An 18277-nucleotide genomic window follows, 5' to 3' on the forward strand; every position below is an offset into this window, starting at 1 on the left:
AGACTCCTGAGGGGGCCCTCCTCAGGGTTCCAGGGATGGGCAACAGCCTTGTGCAGAAAGGGGAGGGGGGAAGCAGGGGGATGCCTTGGGTGAGTGGTTGGGTGTTTCTCGTTTTCTCTTTGGGAAATATGGCCCCCTTGCAGCTTCCAGCTGCCCTGAGCAGAGGGGGAACCCCATAGCTCCCAGCCACCAGGTGGCAGGGGAAATCATGGAGCCACAGCAGCAAAAGTCACAGAAAGGTCACGGCTTCCGTTAATTTTTGTTTATTGCCCGTGACCAGTCCGTGACTTTTACTAAAATTAACCATGACAAAATCTTAGCCTTACTTATGTTCCCTGGACAAAAATCACAGACTTTTTTGTCATGCACAAGATATGTTTTATACTGGTTTCCACTGATTACCTAAGGAAAGGTTAAATATATGAGATATGGATCTTCATACCCTAAAAGAGTATTCAGGGTTGTCCTGAGTAAGATCCTGATTCTACAATGAGTGCAGGGTAGGTTCAACCCACATTAACCAAATTTGCATTGACTTATATGTGGATATTGTAGGTTCTCTCTACCCCTTATTTTCATGTTGATTCATATTCAGATAGGAAAAAATTAGATGAATTCACAGAACATGTACATTCTCATCTTGTTTATCAGAACTTCCAAGCTCTAATATTTTTTTAATGAGGCATTGCTTGAGTTGGTATTTATGTGGTTCTTGTAAGAAATGTGTACATAAGGCTACTTCTCACAATAAAGTCAACCATTTGTTTTTAATGGGAAGAGATGGGAACTTCTCTGCATACACAGAAGCACATACAAAAATAAGACTATTCTAAAGGTCTGCAGAGTATTGCAGAAATTGAAGCAGGAATATATGCAAACCTACCAGCCACACATTTTTTGTTGTTTGAAGTAGTAATGCTGTATATACAAAACTCATTTCCAATAAAATCTTTTCTTCATGGGCGTAATTTCCTGGAATTTGGTACTTAGTTGCGATTTTAAATTATTGAAATTACTTATTTTTTATCTGTATTTTAGTTTAAAAAAGTAAAGATTCCATATTTTCATTTTCTTAATTTCTGTGTGAAAAAGGAAATAAACAATTTATTTTAATTCAAATGCAGGGCCTGTCTCACCACAGTTTAAGATTTTGATAAAGCTACGTCTAAATCCTTAATTTGCTCTGTTGCTGTGTTGCAGAACATATAGTAAGGCACTAGTCAGAATGCGCAATAAGTTTAAATTTCCTTATTTTAAGTACACTTGTATTCTGGTCTATAAATAAGACCATGTTTTGACAAATAAAATCATCCATTGGACAGAACCCTCTAATACCTTTCTGCGAAACAGTCATTTAAGGATCACTTGGAAGTCTGAACTTATTTTACTTTTGTTCTCTTACTGTAAATTAGAGCTTAATTATTTTACAATTAAAAATCAAATACTTCTTTATGTCCTGGGTGTGGATTTGTAGAAATAATAAAAATTAGGACTGGATCTGCTGCATAAACTCACTCATTGAACTTGTCTTCTAAAGATCAGTGAGTAACTTTTGAAAGTACATAAACATTCATAGGTTTAAAGGCTGTAGCTATCCTCTTTTTTTGGGAAGACTTATGAAGTGGTGTAAGCAAAATAGGATTGCCCTAGGAACATGACGTGCAATTCAGAAGCTGAGGAAGAACCTCAGCATGTTCTGCTCATGATTATAGATTGTTCTTCAATTTAATTATTTTGAATTATGTATACTTGGCAAGAATTTGAACAATACTCTTTTTCTCTCTGTATCTTAAAGCTCCGTGTGATAGTTACATCAGTTTCCTAAAGCTTGATGCCCTGAATAAACAATTAAACTACTTCCTTTTTGTAAAAAGAAAAGGAGGACTTGTGGCACCTTAGAGACTAACCAATTTATTTGAGCATGAGCTTTCGTGAGCTACAGCTCACTTCATCGGATGCATACTGTAGAAATTGCAGAATTTGAAATTGCATCCGATGAAGTGAGCTGTAGCTCATGAAAGCTCATGCTCAAATAAATTGGTTAGTCTCTAAGGTGCCACAAGTCCTCCTTTTCTTTTTGCGAATACAGACTAACACGGCTGTTACTCTGAAACCTTCCTTTTTGTAGAAATCAAGTGTTAGTTTGCAGGAAGTAAACATCTTAAAACAGGTTTCAGAGTAGCAGCCGTGTTAGTCTGTATTTGCAAAAAGAAAAGGAGTACTTGTGGCATCTTAGAGACTAACAGATTTATTTGAGCATAAGCTTTCGTGAGCTGCAGCTCACTTCATCTTAAAACAGTTCTTTTTGAGAATAAGGAAGGGCTTCGATAAATGAAAGTAACTAACTGACTTGTTTATAGTATATTATACAGGTTCATTACCATACTTTTTCTAAATTAGCTTGCTTGGAAGCTTGTATTAGAATGTTTACTTTTTCTAAAGTGCTAGGTCAGAAGACTATTTTAATATAGAAATTTAATAATGCATGCTAGAAAGAGAACAAAGTCACATTGCTCTTTCTGGTTGTGAAGCATTCTGATTGAGATGAATCGCATAAGAATAAAACATATTATTAAACAAATATTTCTCTCCGCTAGATGCGAGTGTATCCAAATCTGAAGTCTCTACAGATTTGTAAGAAGAATAGTCATTTTTATTAAAGGCTAGTTTCCTGAGTCAAATAAGACAACCTGAGTCAGTATTTATTACTAGTATAAGTAATGGTGTCTGTCCTCATACTAAGTGCCTGCTCTTTGCCTGATATGAACAACATTTCTCAAGGCAGAAACCTCCATGACACCATAATAAAGCAGCTTTATTAGACAGAGAGAGGTTTCAGAATAACAGCTGTGTTAGTCTGTATTCGCAAAAAGAAAAGGAGTACTTGTGGCACCTTAGAGACTAACCAATTTATTTGAGCATAAGCTTTCGTGAGCTACAGCTCATACAGTATGCATCCGATGAAGTGAGCTGTAGCTCACGAAAGCTTATGCTCAAATAAATTGGTTAGTCTCTAAGGCGCCACAAGTACTCCTTTTCTTTTAGACAGAGAAAGGAAAACTTAGCATGCAAGCTGAAAGTTTGCAGTACTGTGTGTGGCAGTGAAAAGCCTGAATTAAGTGTTGCATCTTACAAAGCTTCCTGAATGAAGCCAGATTCATGTATGGGTCTTATTCCTGGATGGTGGGTAAGGTCTTTCACTGAAAACACTGTCTGCAGCTCCCTTCAGCCCTACCCTTATAAAACGGCTGGACAAATATAGTTGGTCTGATGGGTCAGAGGGATGCTGACCGTTGAAGCAGCTGTGCCGTAGGCTTTATACATAGGAAGTGAGCTGTAGCTCACGAAAGCTTATGCTCAAATAAATTTGTTATCTCTAAGGTGCCACAAGTTCTCCTTTACTTTTTGCCGATACAGACAAACACGGCTGCTACTCTGAAACTTAGGACTCTGTGAGTGGTAATTATCACTTCTAATTTTACGAGGAAGGTAACTGAAACTTACTGCAGCTGTTTTCTGCACTAACTAGCGTTTCCCAGTGGTCTTCCTAGTTAGCTCAAGAAGGTATTGTTCCAGTTTTCCATCCTAGAATAAACACAGGCATGTATATAACCTTGGTGATGCCCATCTCTGTAAGGAAAAGGCTTAAACTTTTGATCAGCCAAAGATTAACAAAGACGTTTCTGGCCACTGTTGTAAGCTGGCAGTGAAAGAAGAGTTGATTTTAGTAAGACCCAAACAGAGATGGAAAGGTAGAGAATAGAACTTTGATTAGTTTTCCTTACGTGCTTTAAAGTTTTCACAAGTGATATTGAGTAGAATTGATCATTTTATCAAAAATATTTTTGAAGAATAATTCAATTTTTGATATTTTTTTATTTTTTGATGAAAAACTGAAAACTATTTTTTTTTTTTTTTTTGGAGGGGAGTTCTTTTTTGCAAAAAAACAAAACCCGCACAAAAATATGTCATGGGCAATTTTGATGATTTTTTTCCCCACTAAACTTCTTATAAAACATTATAAGTACCTTTTTTTTAACCAGAACTTGAACTATTGAAACAACATATACTGTTTTGTAACACCTGTTTTTCAACACGTTTACATAAAACTCCATTTTCCAGGTACTAATAAGCAATATTTATTGATCTGTGAACCAAGGTAGAATTTTCTTCTGCAACATTTATCACTTATTTGGTATTAGCTTTAGACTTCTAAGGCAAAGTGGTGAGAACCTTTGGTCTAAAGTATCCTCTCAGAATCTCATCCATTTACCCCAGTGGGAGGCAACCTGTGGGCCCGCACGTGACCCATCGGAGTAATCCACTGGCTGGTGGTGAGACAGTTTGTTTACACTGACTGTCCACAGGCACAGCCGCCCGCAGCTCCCAGTGGCTGTGGTTCGCCATTCCCGGCCAATGGGGGTTGCAGGAAGCGGCGGTCAGCACGTCCCTGCTGCCTGCACTGCTTCCAGCAGCTCTCATTGGCCAGGATCAGCGAACCGTGGCCAATGGGAGCTGTGGGCGGCCGTGCCTGTGGACTGTCAGTGTAAACAAACTGTCTCACGACCTGCAAGTTGCCCACCGCTGATCTACGCCTTTCTCTGTGGAAATAGTGTTAGCTTGCTACCATGACTCTATCCTTCCCTTCCTCTGAATATCACTCTATAAGGCTGGGGTTCATGTTATAGAAAGGGGTGAAAAATACGGGGTGGTTCATTTTAATGTGGCTGTATTGGAGCAGAGCTGTCTGGGGCAAGATCTGATGAAGAGGTGCATGACCTCCATGTGTGTTTCATGCCATCACCCATGTTTGGGGGCAGACTGTGCAACCTTTTGCACTGAGTCAGACCCTGACCTTAACCCTCTCCCCCCAGGATAAAGTTGAGGAGCTCTGCAAGGAAGAGTCCATCTTTAGAGTCCTGTCTTGTGGAGTTTTCCAAAAAGAGGCTGGTTGAGCTTTTATAATTAGGTAACAACATTCATTTGAACCAGACAAAAATACTGTCTGTTTAGTTTTCTACTGGACTCAACCTGTCACTGTGTTTGTTAAGCTGTATATTGTAAATGCTAAAATATAGAGATTTTTGTGTCAAAATCCTTACTTTGTTGTACTGAACCTGGAGAACGTATGTAGTGGAAATCTGAAATTACATCTGAAGATAATGAAGAATGTGGTAGTTTCTCTAAAACCTCTTCATAGACACTAGTACAAATACATTCCAATCCAATACAAAATAAAATGGTTTAATAAAATATTAAATAGGGATTTTTTGTTCAAAATATCAAAAACAAGGAAAGGCAACAAACAGATGTCATAAAATACCTAAGGTGGTGTGTCAGTTGTGTATTGTTTTTTAGCAATAGGAACAAAGCATTAGAGGAGAAAATAGGATTTTAAAACAAGCAGCCTACGCACACTTGTTGCCTAAAGTCCTACTATCCTTTGATGCTGAAAGGCAGGTTTGACTTCTCCAGATCAGCAGGTTCTGGTGTCTTTCTGGCTCCCTCCAAACAACTACTGCCTCTTTCTTAGTCCTGCCAGAGTTTCTTGTTCTTCTGTGCTTGGTGGTTCATAAGTAAGGCTGCGTGTCTGTCACAGAGGTCACGGATTCCGTGACGTTCCACAACCTCCGTGACTTCTGCTGTGGCCGGTGTCAAACAAGTTTACTAGAACACCCAGTAGTTGGAGGCTGATATGAAAGAGGAATTGGGGGAGCCCACAAGCAAGGTACAGGAACATCATCACTCTATTTACTATTGTGAGAAACCTAGTTGCAACTAACCTACCCCTGCTGGGAAGGGTGCTGTCCCTATCTTTCATATACAGAACACACATGCACTTCTGCTGGAAGCAAGATTGAACTTTCTCTTTTCCCACACCATTTTGACAGTTGTGGGTTCACACTGTCTTGGCTGTACAGTGGGAGAGGTCTTTACTACTTTTCTTTCTTCCTAGCTGTCTTTAGTGGTAGTGAAACTAATCAGTCTGGTTAATTTCACTCTGCTACCACAGTACCTAGGAAAGCTGTGAGGTGCTGCAAGAAATGGTATTGGTTATTCAGTAGTGGGCAGTCTTCGTTCAGAATTTATACCAAGCCCATGGCCCAGCAAGATGTTATGAACAAAAGGGTTTTTTTGAGTTATCGGCTTTGCAGTGAGATATAAAGTAAAGTTTGTAATCAAAGGTCACGTAATCCTTTTCACAAGAGTAAGAGAGTTAGCCTGGGTGTTCTGGCCAAGTTACCTCTGAGAACTGTTTTCCCACCTTATTCATTTTAGAAGTTTAATAATCTTTCCAGAGCTCTTACAGTACTTTTCATCTATACTGCTCAAAGTATCATCCCCATTTTACAGATGGGGAAATTGAGGCACATATAGGGGAAGTGACTTGTGTAATGTCACTTAGCAGTCCAATGGCAGAGCCAGGAATAGAACCCAGATCTAGACTTGGACTCACTTCGACAGATTTCAGAGTAGCAGCTGTGTTAGTCTGTATTCGCAAAAAGAAAAGGAGTACTTGTGGCACCTTGGAGACGAACACATTTATTTGAGCATAAGCTTTTGTGAGCTACAGCCCACTTCATCGGATGCATTCTCCTGAGAACCCAGGCCTCCTTTACCAGCTAGGCAATTCTTCTTTCTGCTGTTCTGTTAGTTACATCTGATACTCTTCCTGTGTAGAATTGCTGAACAGCTGTTACATTCCACCCTGCTTATGGCTGGCTTTCACTGGTGGAAATGATCCTTTAGCATTCCTTAACTATCTCAGATAGCTGTTGTGCTTTGAAATCCACTGAGGGTCACCAGAAGTACAAAATATTTTAAAAATAATTTAAATATTTAAACTCACCACTGCTTTTGTTGTATAATTTGTTTACACACATTGCGTCAATCAAACGAGTTTAAACAAAGTTTCACTAGGTATATCTTCTAATTCACCTAAAATGGTATTGTGGACAGGCAAGTCCTCTTTGCCATATGTTGTGGTTTACAACAATAAGGCAATAACAATGCAGAATTTGGGCTTAATTATATTAATGTTCCATTATTTGCTGTCTTGTTCCCACTTATTACCTCAGCCAAGAAAAAGTTAGTTTTTTAAAAAAATTGTAGAATTGGATCATCATTTTGTTGGGAATGTATGAGACCAGACCTTTCATCAAAGCAGTCCAAAATAGTATTTGAATTTATATCATGTATTCATAGCAAGAAGTGAGACACTGTCTCTTTTGATTCCCTTCTGCCCTGAGACATCTTATGACCACTGAGTTTCAACTGTGTTGTGTGTGTTAAACTGAGGATATTCCTTCCTTGAACACAAACCTCATTGATTTTAATTTAGTTGAATGAAAACATGTAAGTGGAAATTTTTTTACCTCTCATGCAGTCTGCACTTTGCATTCATCAAAAATGGGTTTAAAAATATATATGAACATAAACTTCAAAGCATATGATTCAGATTGATATAGATACATATGTCAAGCTGTCTAGAGTAGCTCCTGAGCATGAGTGCCAACCTCAGGGCAGATTGTCAAGGGACAGGGCACAAATCCCCAACTGTTTGTATGTTCTATAATTAGATTTCACCAACCAAGTAACAAGTGTGAACTCCTAAAGTACTGTAACAATCTTAATGTGGAGTCACAGACAGTCTCCTTGGGCACTCTGGTCTATCTTGCCACCCTGGCATGCCTGTTTTTATGGTACATGGTCCCTTACACCAAAAATCACAACAGTTACTTCCAGTCCCAAAGAACCAATGACTTACCCAGGTCAGTTGTCTTTAGTTTGAGATCTGAGGTACAATATTTGTAGACAATCCTATGATACCAACTAAATATTTATTAACTAAGGCCTTGTCTACACTGGCAAGTTTCTGCACAGTAAAGCAGCTTAAGTTCTGACTTCTTATCAGAGGAGGACCATTGCATTAATTGAAAGCAAACAGAGCCCTGCAAAGTAACAGGAAATTTTCTTAAACCTTCATAGTGCATCGTCTGCATCAATCACAATCAACTCCTAGCATTACAAGCACTGCACTCCTGAGCATAGCAACAAATATGAATGGCTTTCAGCTTCAAATTGCTGCCTCAAGGCATCCCTGATCCGTATGGCCCCACGCTGCGCCTCTCTAACACAAACCATTGAAAGGTTTCAGAGTAACAGCCGTGTTAGTCTGTATTCGCAAAAAGAAAGGGAGTACTTGTGGCACCTTAGAGACTAACCAATTTATTTGAGCATAAGCTTTCGTGAGCCACAGCTCACTTCATCGGATGCATACTGTGGAAAGTGTAGAAGATCTTTTATACACACAAAGCATGAAAAAATACCTCTCCCCACCCCACTCTCCTGCTGGCAATAGCTTATCTAAAGTGATCAGTATCCTTACAATGTGTATGATGATCAAGTTGGGCCATTTCCAGCACAAATCCAGGGTTTAACAAGAACGTCTGGGGGTGGAGGGGGGTTAGGAAAAAACAAGGGGAAATAGGTTACCTTGCATAATGACTTAGTCACTCCCAGTCTCTATTCAAGCCTAAGTTAATTGTATCCAATTTGCAAATGAATTCCAATTCAACAGTTTCTCGATGGAGTCTGGATTTGAAGTTTTTTTGTTGAAGAATTGCAACTCTTCAACAAAAAAACTTAAAATCCAGACTCCAGCAAGAAACTGTTGAATTGTAATTCATTTGCAAATTGGATACAATTAACTTAGCCACTCCCAGTCTCTATTCAAGCCTAAATCATTATGCAAGGTAACCTATTTCCCCTTGTTTTTTCCTAACCCCCCTCCACCCCCAGACGTTCTTGTTAAACCCTGGATTTGTGCTGGAAATGGCCCACCTTGATTATCATACACATTGTAAGGAGAGTGATCACTTTAGATAAGCTGTTGCCAGCAGGAGAGTGGGGTGGGGGGAGGTATTTTTTCATGCTTTGTGTGTATAAAAGATCTTCTACACTTTCCACAGTATGCATCCGATGAAGTGAGCTGTGGCTCACGAAAGCTTATGCTCAAATAAATTGGTTAGTCTCTCAGGTGCCACAAGTACTCCCTTTCTCTTTGCAAACCATTGAAAGATGGTGCCAAATCCAGACAGAAGCACAGGGATTTCACGGGGCATTGGGACAGGACCCAGCATGCCCCGCGACCCCCTCTGCCTTCCCACAACTCTTAGCAGCAGAAGAGGAAGAGATGCTCTGTGGGATAGCTGCCCAGAGTGCACCACTCCGAATACCACTGCAAGTGCCACAAGTGTGAACATACTATTGCGCAGGCAGCTGACAGTGTGAACACACAACAGCGGTTTCCTTTCAGCGTTCTCTGAGCGGTGCTGTAACTGCCGGTGCTGTAACTCTACCAGTGTAGACATACCCTTGAGTTATTTACAAGGTTAAAGCAGGTAAACATACGCGCCCAAATGAGATACAGTCTTACGCTCCAAAATGTAATAGTCGCTGATGTAATATGACAGCTCCGTATGTCCTTTAGAGCTAATCTAAGCGAAACATCTTGGGGGTCCCTTGCTTATGCTTAGAAATTTTCCCTCTCTGAATTCCAAGCAGCATAAGTGATAACAATTCCTCTTTGACAGGGATTTTTATACCCTTCCCTCAGCATTCAGGCTATGATGGGACTAAGGCTTGGGGGGAAGCAATCAACAAAGTCTTTTGTCTACTGATGTCCCACAATGGCTTGTCTGGCATCTATGCCTTCTATTGTTGGGGAGAAGACACCTCTTGTGGTTAGTTAGCATTTCACGCTTGGTAATGCTTCTCCATTGGCTGTGGGGATTTTCAGTCTTAGCAAACATTTTTATGGTTACAGAGCAAACATTTAAATGTTACCACATAACATGGCATACAGATCTAATAAGCAAGATCTTACAAGCATTTCATAAAGTCTAAACACTAAATTCACTCTTCTAACTCTGTCTGTTTTAACAATACTAACACAAAGGTGAGTCAGACTGCTTTTCAGCTGTGCATTTGTCAATATTCAGTGAGGCCCAGGGGCTTTAGCATTAGCTGGCACCGTTCTGCCAGCATCACTACATACGCACTGTTATTTTCATACCTTTCTGTTTGTTTGTTTGTTTGTTTTGTTTTGTTTTGTTTTGTTTTGTTTTGTTTATAGAGGTAGTCTAAACATCTTGGATAACCGAATTAAAATTTGCCCAGGCTGAACTTGCAGACAGGTTGTTCTTAGACCAGAATTCGCAAACGCATTTCTGAATAGGGGATGAATTAAATTATGAGTAAGATTTTTTTAAATCTTGGATATTTTCCCCTTTCCATGAACATTTTTTCATATGTGAGTACTTCATTTGGTCAGAACTTTAAGGTATGGTGAATCTCCCCCCTGCTGCCTTGTTGGTATATGCCGCCACCAACTTTTCTCAGAGCAGTATTGCTGAAATGTAGCCAACTTCTAACTACCCGTACTTTTATTTTTCATACCCCTACATAAGTACCCACAATGGCAACTACATTTGTTAGCCCAGGATGCCCCTTCAGGCAGCAAAACATTGTTCAGTGTTCTTTGAATGGAAGATAAAATATACTGGAATTGGTCCCTGAGGTGTCCACCTGGAGTAATATCCTTGTCTAGACCAATTTTCTGAAAATTAGGAGCAATTGTCAGTAAAGATTCTCCACCTAGTGGATGCAAGCAATACAACTAAATAACTACATCAAATTCTGTACACTGTATTAACCCTAGGAAGGGCTGTAACTGATGTGGGTGAGTAGCTCTTGTTTCATAGAGGTGGTCGATACAGAAAACTTACATTGGCATAGCTACGTCTCACAGGAATGTGGAAAATCCACACCTCTGAGAGACGTAGCTGTGCTAACCTAACTCCCAGTGTACTCAGTGCTAGGCCGAGAAGAATTCTGCTGTTGACGTCACGGAGGTGGATTGACTACAGCAATGGGAGAACCTCTCCTATTGCTGTAGAGTGTGTCTACATTGAACTGCTACAGTGGCACAGTTGCAGCCATGCTGCTGTAGAGTTTTAAGTGTGGACAAACTCTTAGGGTGTGGATTTTTCACACCCTTGGGAGATGCAGCTGTGACGATGTAAGTTTTCAGTTTAGACCAGTCCTGATTTGTTATTGTCCAGTAATGAAACCTATGGCTGAAGTTAATTAATAGCCAGAATAATTAAGTGTTGCATACTGGCTGCGGTACCTCAACGTATGCATAAACTTGGATTAATTTAGGCCTGGTCTAAACCTAAAACTTAGGTTGACCTAGCTATGTCACTCAAGGCTGTGAAAAATTCACACCCCTGAGGGACATAGTTAAGCCGACCTAATCCATTGTGTAGACACTGCTAGGTTGATGGATGAATTCTTTTGACCCAGCTACGGCCTCTCAGACGGTGGATTAACTACTGCAATGGAAAAGTCCCTTATGTCACTTTAGCAAAATTTCTATGCTACCATGCCATAGCAGCACAGCTGCAGCATCTGTCTGTAGACAAACCCTTAGTCATTCTGCACATACCTATCTCTGGGTATGTCTCCCTTAGAAACGCTACTGCGGCACAGCTGCAGCGCTGTAGTGTAGACACGTACTACGCTGACAGAAGGGGTTTTTCCGTTTCTGTAGAAAATCCACCTCTCTGAGAGGTGGTACCTAGGTCGATGGGAGAATTCTTCTGTTGACCTAGTGCTGTCTACACTGGGGCTTAGGTCGGCTTAACTGAATCTTTCAGATATGTGGATTTTTCACACCCCTGAGTGACGTAGTTAGGTTGACCTAATATTTTGATGTAGACCAGCCTTCTTTGTTCAAAGGCCTGGTCTACACCTAAAAATTAGGTTGACCTAGCTACGTTGCTCAGGGATGTGAAAAATTCAGATCCCTGAGAGAGACAGTTAAGCCAATCTAAGCCCCAGAGTAGACAGCACTAGGTTGATGGGAGAATACTTCTGTCTACCTAGTTCCCGCCTTTTGTGGGGGTAGATTAACTACAATGATGGAAAAACCGCTTCCATTGCTGAAGCAAGTGTCTATGCACTGCTATACCTTCAAAGCCACACTCTCTACTGTTTATAAAGGAATAAAACAGTTGTGTATTGTTCATTTTATACTATAGTTAATTGTAACCTATTGTCATTGTTACCCCATCAGCCGTAGTTATCATGGTGTCAGCTAATGTGACTCTTCACAATGATAGTTAAACATACTAACATTTTGTAATGTAGATAAGCCCTTTCAGTGTTTGGTTTAATAAAAATAAATAAATAAAACAGACATGGACAAATGGAGAAGTACCATGGGAGAGCATCCAAGCAAAGCTTAGTGGTGGGATACTGGGCAAAAGTAGAGTTTGAATGGTTAGTAAGGAGAGAAGGAAAAAGATGACCAAGCAAAACAGAGACTTGTACCAGCTAGGATGCAAAAGAGGGGAAATTATCTGAAAAGAAACAAGACAATGAACCTGAAGAGAACAAGAGTTTCTGCAGATTGTGGAGCTTTTATGGGTTTAAAACTGAATCAGTTTTATTTAAGTTTTTAAGTTCTGACTTCTTACCAGAGGAAGACCAAACTTCGAAGATCCTTTGCTATTAAGGCATCTATTTAATTTTTCCTGTTATCATTCTCAATTTTTGGGATTTGCACTGTAGCCCATCAAAACAGTGTCTGAGCACCACATGATCAAAGTGATATTTTTAGGTTACCTACTTGTCTTACGTTCACTTTCATGCTAATCGACACGTACATTGGGAGGCCAGATTTCTGTGCTCTGGCTGCAGTAATATGTTTCTATAACCTGCATTCCTCTCTTTTGAGTCTGTTCAATACAGAGGTTGAAAGAATTCTCAATGTCAGCTGTACAATAGTAGCTCATTCTTAAAGGATAAACTGACCAACACCTATGCATGAGGCTGTAATGACTCCCAGTTTGTCCCCCTGTCCCACTCACAGTTGCCAGAAAGACAGTAGAGAAGCATTAAATATAATGATTTTTTTAGTGAACCAAGTCCAGTATTATGATGGTGCCTGGCTTTTTGCCTACAGGATCTTTCAGGGGCATCTCATTACAGACATACATTTTGTTTTATTCTGTATAGGGATACTGAAAAGTATCTTTGAAATTCCTTAGCACTTTATAAACTTTCATATGTAAGCCCCATAGTCCTCGGTCAGTGGTGCAATATCGTTAGGTATGGCCTAACAGGGCCAAAAGCATTTACATTACAGTTTGGAAACTAAGAACTTCCTAATATCACATGTAATAGAGCTTGTTATAATTCTTATTATACATTGTAATATCCTAGTATTTTTATAATTAAACAGTAACAGTTGTGGTCCAGTTTAGTTACAGAATATAGGGTATAAACAATGAATGTTTTTACTTACCATTTTTGAGTAATGTGGAGTAGGAAGAAGAAAGGTAAAAGTTCAGAAATTTTAAGATGCGTTTTTTTCTCTTCATAGCTTACAGTGCAAGTCAATGCAGTGTAAAATCGGACTTTCTATTTAAAATACTTTTGAGGTTTCATATTTCTATTTCCAACATGTTGGTGCATGAAGTCCATAGGAGACTTGGCAGTTCTTCTGTTTACAATGCATTTGACCTTATACACTATTTAAAAGGCTTATTTTTATTATGTTTTACTTATTAATATGTTATAGTATGTAGATATATAATGTATTTTGTGAGGGAATTATTCAGTAGTGTAGGAAGACTCAGTTCTGGCTGCCAAATGGAGTGACTCTCGTCTAGACACAGAGCCAGACTTTGGGCTTATAAAGGTTTTGAAAGTCACAGAGGTGAAAGCCTGCGAAAAGCACTGTTGGGCCCTGATCCAGCAAATATTTATGCACCTGCTTTACTTAACACATGGTGAGTAGTTCCATTGACTTCAACGGGACTGCTCACAGTGTGTAAGGTTAAGCATGTATTTAAGTCTGTAGGACTGAGGCCTAAATCAGTAGTACCCACGCTGGATGCAGGGCAAATAAAGAAGGGGTTGACTGGTGGCATGGAGAAGAAAATATATATTTGCAACAAAAAATAACTATTTGAAAATGTGTGTTTGTGTTTATCAGTTTTTCCTCTTCATTGGATTTATTCTTGTTTAAAGCAAAACAAATGTAATTTAAAGTTTGGAGCAGGCAGAGGGGAAGTAAAATGTCACATTTTGGATTATATGGTAAATTGGAACAAATGTCCTCCTGTTACATACAATTAAAATATTGTAGCAGTCTGGCCACAGTGAAGTAGCACTCAGGAACATCAGCCAATATTTGCAGTCACTGAAACAGGATCAGCTGATGTATACATTTCATGTATTGAAACTCTACGTTTCTAAATCACCCTATTCATACCCCACCCCCCCAAATTAGTTTTACAAAGTAAAATTATGTTTGATACATGTTTGTATATTAGAAAGGCTGTTGACCACACACCTGTAACCTGTTTTCCCACAGATTTTAGTATTTTAAATTAAATTTAGCCAAAAAAGATAATGCAGTCATATACATTTACCTATAAATATTTGTTCTTAAAGAAACATGGAATGTAAACAAAAATAGTTCTACCCTTGTCAGCTCTGCCTGTTATACACTGGTGCTTGTTTACAATTCAAACATCACAAATAGGACTCCATGTATTTGTGAATAAATGCTTTCAGGTAAAAAACAGAGTTACCTCTCTGTGGGGTTTCAGGCAGCTCTCTGTCTTTGCCCCCTTTCCCATTTATGAAATTGCACTCTTCCTAATCGATTTCACTGTTGGAGTATCAGCAGTGATAGTAATAATGTTAAAAAAGCCCCAAAGCTGTTCTCAGCTCTGTACATTTGCCATCAACGGGCCTTTCTTCCCTCCCCCAAAAAATTTTGTAAACATAAATATTCTGTTAAGTTGAAAAAGAAACAAAGTGTGGGAGTCTGGAAGGTAAAAATACTTCAGATATTGGCTTCATTAGTATTTATTGTTAACCATACTTGGCTCTGTACAGAACATAGATTAGGTAAGGTCCCTCAAGAAGCCTACAGTCTAGGTATTGTATTTATTTGAATTAATAAAAATTGTCTCTTCAAGACTCTTCAAGTTATTTTATAGTCAGTCATTCTACATTGATCCAAACCCATTAGATGGAAAAACATCAAGGTGACAATATTCAGAAAATGTGTTAGGCCACGCCCAGAGGGATTAGGGTTGGGGTGGGAGGCTGAGGAGAGAGTGAGTCTTTAGAACTGAGGAACTGCCACAGTTTAGTTAATTCTTGAACAACAAAAAAATCACTCCAAATAAGATTAAAGTAATGGTTCATTGAACCAATCGAAAATGGTTGCAACCATTTCTTTTGGTTCAGACTTTGTCTCAGTTTCAAACCTTATACTTTTTTAATTTGAATCTTTATCTCAAGCTCTGTTAAATGAACTTCAGTTTGGTTTTCATAGCCTTTTGCTAAGAAGCGTGTAGAACTGAGGTGAAACCAATGAACTAGGGTACACTGTTTCCACGAAGTAAGCAGATTGGTGTGCACGAGTGAGGGGACTGGCACTCGAGTGTAACAACGTAGGATGTGTGAATTGCTAACCTGCAGAGGGAAAGAGCCCAGAGCAGAGCAGCCAAAAGCCACTAGCTGGAGACAGTTTCCTTTAGTGCGCACAGTCAGGGCTCCCTCCTGCTGTAAGCAGGTGGTAGTGATTTACCCCCGATACTTCAGGCAACCCCCAAAACAGTCACAGCCAGGAGCTCCACTTGCCGCTGTTTCTTTTCACCAGCTCTGCTCCCCTGTTTCTTGCCCCATCCTCCTCACAGATATCCCAAATTTTCCTAGACCTTCTAGCGCAGCCAAACATCCCCATGTTTCCTCCATGGCTTCCCTCAACACCCACATTCTAGCTCCTTTCCCCCCATTCACAATCCCTTTCTTCCACAATTCCCACAGTCATATCCCTGCTCCCCACCATGCTTCCTACTCTTCTACCACATTCAGCTTTTAAACACTGGCACATATCAATACTGATTCTTTCCAGATGTCAAGATGAATTCTGATCAGTGTTGATTTCCTCTGGAATTTGTACCTAACTTTATCAGCCATGCAAAGAAGAAGAAAGGAAAAAAAGAAAGAAAGGAGAGTGGGAGGGGATTGTTCCTCCAGCAATAGATCTACTTCAAACAAACAAAAAACAGTACACATGCTTACTTTGCAAATCTATATTACTACCGATTAGCAAAACCTCCTGGCCTAATGATCCCTTTACAAATTACAGGAGCTATTACATTAACTTCATCCATCTGTATTTTAGAAGGTGGCATTTCAAAAAATACTTGTCTTTGTAGTAGCACTTAGAACATGAATGAGTCACTGAGATGATTAAACCTAAAGATATATACTACATTCCTTGCCTTCCTGTATCCCAAGAAAAAATTATCCTTCCAAAATTTGGGGAAATGTTCCTAGATTCTGAGAGACAACTGTTATCATTACAGAGGAGTAACAGACTATTATATATTTTGATGACAGAAATTTTTAATCCTCTGAAGGTTAATAAATCTTCATCTACCAAAACTTCATAAAATTAATTTCACTTCAAGTCAATTACAAGTTTAATTTAGAGACTGAACTGTGTTCACTATCCTGTATCACGTTTAAAAAATCAAAAGGCAGAGAAGGGTGATCAACAGTTCATGGTGTTCAGATAACCACTTGCTGAGACAAAGTTAACAGGTTCAAAAGTACCTGACTGCCTTCTGCCATAGAGAAATACCCCAAACTGTCATCTTGTCAGATCTCATATCCAAAGGCTGCACGAGTGCTTGCAATGGGAGACTTTTAGGCGAAAATAGAGGATGATGCAGCAAACAGTCTAGTAAATGTGTACATGGGACCTTTTCCTCCTTATCCTATATACCTTTTATTCCTTGTCACCCAACCCCACCTCTCACTTGAGCATCTGTATCTTCCTACTGCTAGTCCCTGGCCTGCCAGTCAGCATAAAGTGTTCAATGTTTGACATCAACCTAAAATTTTATTTTGTTTTAATTTTTCCTGGTAGGGTTTGAGCAAAATCCAGTCAGACATTTTTGGATTAGTTAAGTGGGAAGAAACATCTTCTTCCACTATTAAATAATAGGCCATTTTTATGCACAGAAAACTTGAAAACAGATGAACTTAAACATAATGCTATACGTGGTTAACCCTCACTGAGGAACTGTAATTGTTTTCTGGAACTAAAGCATGCGCTTGCTCCCTGCTGGGAAATTCCAAGCACCTTAAACTGAAAATAAGCATTAATTGAAGTTTTTCAAATAGGAGAGTGGATAAAAAGAGATTTTTTATTTTTAATTAAATACAAGTTTCTTTTTTAAAAACAAACCTATTTGAAATTGACAACTTATGTTAGGGCCTAAATTCATTATAATCTATATTAAAATCATTTAAATTAAATGCAAAAAATAATATTAATCAGTATATGTCTGCTGGCAAGTTTTAAAGAAAGTCAAACCATTGAACTGGTGGAAGTCACTGACTGAGCACCAACAAACTATGGTTCCAGAAGTGCTAAACCAGCTTTTGAAAGCAGTAGGCTCTTCTGCAGGTGCAGAGAGAATATCTTCTTCGTTTCAGTTTATTCAGCTAGTTCAGTTCAATGACTATTGCATTCAAAGTTAAGCCAATTTGGATTTGTAAAAGCAGGAAAGCTTGTTGTCCACTTCCAATCTGTACATTAAAAACTAGGTGTAAAAGATTAAGATCTTCTAGTGACAAAATCTTGCAGGACAAGGTGACCAAAAACAATTACTACTTTTGTTTAATAAGGTCTTGTGCACCCTACACAGTTTCTTCAACAAAAGCCAGCTTTTGTCGATACAAAAGAGGATGTATACACACTAAATTTAATGCTCCTCCCACCAACTCCCCTGCTATGCTGACATAATAAAACTACCTCAAGGAGAGGCGTAAGGCTTATGTCGGTGTAGTTAGGGCGATGCATGTCTGTGTAGACACTACGTTTCTTACATCTGCTGTTGGCTGTCGTTCATGTCAATTTCATGGCTCTAGCTCCTGCCTTCTGAGCCAGGCTCCTGCCCAGTCTCTGTTCCAAACCAGGCCGCCATCCAGGCTCCTGGCTTGGGCTGCTGCCAAGGCTCCCCACTCCCCGCCGGGAACATGGCAGTTGACCAGACTCTGGGTGTGGATCTCCGCACTGGAGGCGAGAATCCCTGGGTGGCTTCCCCCGGCTCCCAGCTGGGAGTGCGGAGGCCAGAAGCCCAGGGCGGCAGCTGGGCTCCTGGTGGGGAAG

General features: G+C 39.6%; 1 protein-coding gene across 27 annotated transcripts in view; it reads left to right on the forward strand.

The window, feature by feature from the left end:
* Positions 1 to 18277, forward strand: part of LOC102936124 (BTG3 associated nuclear protein) — a 420839-nt gene that overhangs the window by 28408 nt on the left and 374154 nt on the right. The window lies entirely within an intron of this gene.

This window comes from Chelonia mydas, chromosome 12, assembly GCF_015237465.2.
Source record: "Chelonia mydas isolate rCheMyd1 chromosome 12, rCheMyd1.pri.v2, whole genome shotgun sequence".
Lineage (NCBI taxonomy): Eukaryota > Metazoa > Chordata > Testudines > Cheloniidae > Chelonia > Chelonia mydas.